The 6,654-nt window shown below is 42.8% G+C and overlaps 1 long non-coding RNA gene across 1 annotated transcript in view; it reads right to left on the bottom strand.

Moving 5' to 3' along the window:
• Positions 1–4,095: 4,095 nt before the first annotated feature.
• LOC147173715 (uncharacterized) overlaps positions 4,096–6,654 on the bottom strand; it is a 10,186-nt gene continuing 7,627 nt past the window's right edge. Inside the window, exons 3-4 of the long non-coding RNA XR_015094848.1 lie at positions 4,351–4,481; positions 4,096–4,233 (exon numbers count right to left, since the gene is read on the bottom strand). This is a non-coding gene — a long non-coding RNA (uncharacterized LOC147173715). The remainder of the gene's footprint in view (positions 4,234–4,350; positions 4,482–6,654) is intronic.

Below are 6,654 nucleotides of genomic sequence, written 5' to 3'. Positions count from 1 at the left end.
ACAAACCACACTTGTTACCAAAGTCCTTGTGAACAGGGGCAACTTGCACCGAACAATTTAGTATTAAGTCAGATAAATGACTCCAAAACCGTCACCTTCCATTTGCTCACCTTTGGCTTCCTTTTCCATTTTTTTTCTCTCCTCTTGTATTCCACCATCTCAACATCCACAACCTTCTCCTTCTCCTCCTCCTCCTCTTCATCCTTCTCTTCTCCCTCGCCCCATCAGGAGGAACCTAATAGGAAATCAAAGTTTGCGCAGAAAGAATGGACGTGGGCTTAGCGTTACCGTCCCCTGGGTGCGCTGCGCTGAAAGAGGAGTGCAGAAAAGACTCTATGCCGGCACTGTGCAGGCCAAGCTTTAATGCAGCAGATTGTCTTTCCTTTTTCTTGTGCGCTTTATTCACTCTTTTCTCTTGGAATCACACCTGAAACTTCACCTTTTCCCCCAACTTTTTTGGCTCTTTTTCCCTCTCGGCCTTTTAATGATAGCGTGGAAGCCGTTGTGGATGTGTGTGCGTGCGCGTGGGAGTATACTCAAGCCTGATCTGCATGCTCTATGTTAGCAATTGACTCTATGCCCTCTGTGATCTCAGGTATGGAGGTCTTGTCAAGCATGTCAAGGAGCTGTGGCTCAAATTCCTTGTGTGTTCTTACATACTTGGCCAATAAAGATGATTCTGATTTGGATTCTGAAACACATTTAGTTCTCCCGCCCCGTTGCATTCAAAGCAATTGTCGCGGTCCAACAAGGATATAATATAGTAGAACCTTGGGCTATGATTTTAAGTTGTTCTGTGGACCCACTCTCAAACAAAAATGTTCAAAAACCAAGATAATCTTTCCCATGGAAATGAATGGAAATGCAATTAATCAGTTCCAGCCTTAGAACATTAATATTTACCTTATTTTAATCGTTGTGCAGTTTGAAATAAAATTCTGTTTTGTATAAAAAAAGGTGAAAAGGGAAATAACAGCAAGCAAATCATTGTGCAGTATCTTATGTGTCTTGGGTACAGTTGTTTAGGTTCAATGTGGTTTCTGCTTGCCCTAAATGGCTACCATCTCCCATTATGCAGGTCATCTTTGAGTTGCACCTTGGGATGTGGTTGCCTTTTAGATCAAATATAAAGCACAGAGCCAATTGTGTTCATATGGTGTAAAAAAAAAAACAAAGCGAAAAAGTAATCATTCCGTGGCCATGCCATGTCATAAACTGAAAATATGTGTAACCCAAATTAAAGACCCCCCAAAAAACGACGTAAAACCCGAATAAGACCCTTGAGTTACCCCTTTCGTAACCCGAATTCTCACCTCATACCTCAATTAACAAGGCGTTTATGTTCTGCTCATGCTCTCTTCGCAACACTTACACACTACACTTTTGGAGTAAAATCGACTTCTTTATTCGTAGAGTGAGTGATATGAAAATAATGTCTCATCAACCATAACAAAATAAGAAGCGGATATGACATCTATTTATTTCATTACGCTGTCCATGCATCTCGGTTAGGACGGGTGTTAATCACATCATTACCGTGTACAGAGTTACTCTACTCAGAATCTTTTAGAAACCAAAATATTGACCTTCAAGGAGGAAGTCAACCGCCCCAATTCTTGACAATAATATGTTCTATGCAGCCCTGCTAGTCTAAATACGGTATTCTGGTGAATATTGCGTGAGTGGAATATGAGTTAAGCAGCAAAATCGAGCGTTTTCTATCAATATCAGAAGGCGGCCATTTTGCCACTTGCTGTTGAGTGAAAATGACATCACAGTTGCTCAAGTCTCAGGTAACAACCAATCACAGCTCAGCTTCAGAAAACAGGTGAGCTGTGATTGGTCGTTGCCTGAGCCCTGAACAACTGTGATGTCATCTTCGGTCGATAGCAAGTGGCAAAATGGCTGCCCCCTGAGATGGATAAAAATGGCTGGATTTTGCCTCATAACTCATATTCCACAAATGTAATATTAATCATAATGTCATGTTTAGACTAGTGAGATCACATATAACATATTATTGTCAAGAAATGTTTAAGGTTGACTTCCCCTTTAACCTGAATATTGATGGCATGTAAATGTAGTCAGTGTTGTGATGCAACAATTTTGCAGGATCTCTGTGTGAAAGAATCTGTTTCATGAAGCCTGCTGACCTTTGAAGAGTGCACTTAGTCGTACCCGTGTGTGCATATGTGTGTTTTTTGGAGCAGCAGGCGGGTGCACAGGGGTATAACTCGTGGATTGAAATGGTGCCCCCCCACCTTGCCCCTCCTCCACGCCCTCCCAAGATCAGCGTCTCCCCACCCCGTGCTTGCCACTCCATCCCCTTGATTTTGAGAGGCCGTTTTTCTTCGTGACCACAAAGGCGGCGGGCTCGGATTGCGGCGGAGCATTCACCCACCCACTTTGTTTTCAAATGGTTTTGTTTAGTTGTGACACTGCGGACACCCAACACCTCCCAGGAATCGTCTGCGGGGGAGTACACGGGGCGGGTGGCTGCTGTGCAAGATGGGGGGGGGGGGGGGGGCACCACTTTCGGAATCGTCAACCACCTCCGCTCTCATCCCTCCGGACTCTTCACCCCCCTCTATTTGTGTCTCTCGTTTTGCCCTCCGCCAGCGCTCCCGCGTGCCGCCAGTCGTTTGCCTCTCTGAGTGTTTAAGTAGATTAACACAGCAGGACCGCAAGACCCAGCCATGGTCAATAAGTGCTTAGGTTAAGAAGGGGTGTGTTACTATTTCTAAGGCTCACTTTTACATGGCTTTGGCTTTCAGTTGATGAGAGCACAGGTTCAAATTTTGGGTCACAATGGAATCATCCGGCTAATCCAGGAGTTTCCAAACGATAGCCCGAGCGTCATATGTGGCCAAGTCAAAAATTTCAAAGTGGCCCTTGCATTTGTCGATGTTTTTTTTCTATATGCGGCCCTCAAAGGAAAACATTTGGGCCATCCTGGTCTACTCCTCACATTTTGTATTATTCTCTATGAATCAGGAAGTCGCCTTTATTAGACCACCTGTCGTAGAGACCTGAAATGCTTCAATGTGGACTCTTTCCATTGGCCATGAGCTGTTGATTTGTTTTCATTTTAAACAGGAAACGGGACTTTCCACCATTTTATACCAAAGCTGAACTGTCAGAAAATAATTGTTCATAAACGTATTAATTATTAACTTATTTTTCGTTTAAAAAAGGCAGTAATTGGGAGTCATTGGTTTACAACGGAAGTCCACTTCTAAATTTGTACTTAGGTCGTAACGCACCGTAGCCTATCACCAACTGGAGCGAACACAATAGTAAATTTATATTTATGGTAAAGGTTTGAATAACAGATGGACAGATTTAAATGACAGACACATCTCGACCATATATTTAAATTAATCAAATTGTGGGGAGGGGGTAAGTACAGCAAGTAAATCAAGCATGCCTTCTTCTTATGCTTTTGAGGATTCTCAGTAAATGACAATAACTAGAAATTAAATTCTATGATTGACCCTTGTGGCTTACTGTAAAACTATTAATAGGAAAATTCATGGTTATCACAATAATTAAACTGCAAATCTTCTTCATCATTGTTTTTGCTTATCTCCACTAAATCATTTCAGCAGTGTACACAAACATGACCCTAACCTCACAATATTGCCACATATTGATCATTTGTTATTGAGTGGTTATGTCACATGAGATGGTAATGCATTATTAAAGCCATCCATTGCGATCTATATACGTAAATACACTTCCTTACCTTGCCTCTGCTGCAGCTTTCTCACCTAAACACTCACTAAAGATTGCACTGAATGTTTCTTTTTTTACCCTGACTTTCATGAATTTGCAGGTGCACTTTTTTAAAAAGCCAGCGTGAGTCACAGTACGAAGTATTTGTGTGGCAGAGCCAACGAGGTTGTGAGTCATTTTCTTTTGCTGTATACGGTATCCGTGTGTGTAATACAAGACTGTTCATAGTCATGTGCGCACACAATCCAAAACAATACAACACATGCATTCATTTGAGCATGTTTTTATTTGTGAAAATGAAGCACGTAGATCATCTGTCTTTATCAGTGCTGCTGATTATGGGAAAGTAATGTCCCCTGCATGCTTGTGTGTTAAAACTGTCTGTCAATCATAGTCAGAGTTAATTATTTCGTCGCCCCGCTGGGTGTGAGTGTGTGTCAGGAACTCTGACCCAGAAGCCTGGGGTTGGGTCTCACACACACATTCTCCATTGGCCACCTGACGAATCACTTAAATTAGTTGATGTCATCAATCTCTCTCCAAAATCAAACTATCAGACATAATAATGAGGCTGGTCTTGACGAGCTTTTGTTCAAAAAGTGACATTTTGCTTACCCTGTTATTTTATACTCCACAATTTGCTGCACGGCCCTCAGTCTCCTCTTCGGTAAGATGACTTGCCTCCTTCTGTTCTCCCGTAGTCTTGTCTTGTTCCGACTGATGCGTTCAATGTGACATGGATTTTGCTTTAAGGTGGAAAATCAGATGAGGAGAAATTCAACAGAAAAATAATCAAATGTCATCTGCGTTGGTTGTGTTGATGTTTTAACGCTGAGGTACAAGCTGCATCCACTGATGTCAACAATGAAACTAAACTAAATATTACATGTGGCAAAATGTGCTTTGCAGTGCTTGCTTTTCAACCCCCCCTAAAAGCATCCCAATCCAGACCCGACTAATCTCATTGCGGCCCCTCTAATTGACACCTTATTGCTCCCTGAGCGCATTTATTACGCCGAGGCGAACAGGCGCAGATGCAATTGTGCAAGCGGCTAACGCAATAGCGCTCTCCTTTTTTCCATCTTCAAAAACAGGGTGACGACGTTTTCATTTTCATGGCAGGTCCACTCTGACTTAATTTCGCTTTAAATGGATGCTTGGCGCCAATGGAGGCAGACACCTTATTGTACATTTCTTTATGTGGACTCCCATGGGGGACTGAAGACCACTTTCATTTGAGGTGTTATTGTTAATTTATGTGTGTGTGTGTGTGTGTGTGTGTGTGTGTGTGTGTGTGTGTGTGTGTGTGTGTGTGTGTGTGTGTGTGTGTGGTCTTGTTTTTGTTACATAGTGGGGCCAACATTTAGGGATTTCACAGAGTTGTGGGGCCTACCCGTCTATGTGGGGTCATTTTGCTGGGCCCCACAAGTTTAGACCTCTTTTTGAGGGTCAAGGCTTGGTTTTAGAGTTTAGGTTTGAATTGGGTTGTGGTTGAGGTTAGGGTAAGGAAGAGGGGTAGGCAATCATTTTTGATGGTTGGTATTAGTGGAAAGGGGCTAGGAAATGCATTATGTCAATGAGATGGCCCCACAAAGATAGTAAAACAAACCTGTGTGTGCGTGCGTGTGTGTGTGTGTTGTTGTTTCCAACTTGGTGTTTGAGGAGGCATGGCAGTGCCCAAGTGAACAAATTAGAGATGTTCGAGATCACTCTTTTTTTGCTCGCCGATACCAGTACGAGTACTCAACTCTTGACTATTCACTAATACCAATACTACTTGCGATACATAACATTTCCCCCCCAAAAAACAATGACAAATAATTTTAAGGAAAAACCTATATATCCCACTATAGCATTTTTTCTTTAAATTGCATGAAATTAAATGGTAAAGGTACTTAATTTCTATAGCGCTTTTCCACCTTACAAGGCCCTCAGAGCGCTTTACATTCGACTACTGATGACGCAGCATCAGGAACAACTGCCGGTTCAGTATCTTGCTTGCATACTCGGATGCTTCGACGTGCTCACAATGGCATGGGACCAAACCCACAACCTTTGGGTTGGGAGACTATCACTCTACCAGTGAGCCACGCCACCCCTCTAAATGGCAATTTTCTATTTTTAATTTTTAGTACTTTTTAAAGTACTGATACCTTGAACTAAGGCCTGCTATCAGCACAATATGATACACAAAAGCACGATTGGATAAGTTGGGAGTGTGAGAACAAGCCCACCAAAACCTTTTGGACAAATTCAAACTGCCAAAAATGTCCACCCACTAACATCTTCGTCTTTGTATTTTTTCCATTTCCCAGAATGTTTCTCCTTGTGATCATGTTCCTTCTCTCCTCGAACCCCTCCTTCTCCTCCAGGAGGGTCCTCTCTGATTTCTAGCTGACAAATTTTCTTATCGGGCCCGCAGGCCGATTGGGGTGAATGAAAACATGACCTCTTCAGGCGGAGTGTGCTGATCAGGACTGATTAAAGAAAGAAAAAAAAGGAAGAAGAAAAAAAGAAGGGAAGAGGATAGTGTGCGCTTCCACATGCGCGCAGACTCACACACACACACACACACACACTTATCTGCAGCTACACTGATCGGCCATGATAACGCAGGAGGAGGATAAGGGAGAGCAGTGGAGTGGCAAACAAGCGCCATTAGACTTATTCTATTCATGAAAGACAGACGGACAGAAGGGGAGCAGCGGCCAGCACTTAACTGGACAACAAGACCCATTAGGCCGTTCGCATTTGCACACTGACTGGCTTGTTGATTGACAGTCTTGGGGGGTGTTGGACAAGCACAGTTATGTTATATATGATCAAGGACCACAGAGCCTTGTCAAAAAAAATCACCCGACACCATTGTTAACTCAAGTTGAATACCTCAAAAGTGGAACAAGTTTGAGTTCTGAGAGT

This window comes from Leptonotus elevatus, chromosome 5, assembly GCF_054856555.1.
Source record: "Leptonotus elevatus isolate MCC_2025b chromosome 5, RoL_Lele_1.0, whole genome shotgun sequence".
NCBI lineage: Eukaryota > Metazoa > Chordata > Actinopteri > Syngnathiformes > Syngnathidae > Leptonotus > Leptonotus elevatus.
This window is presented reverse-complemented; position numbering and strand designations above follow the sequence as displayed.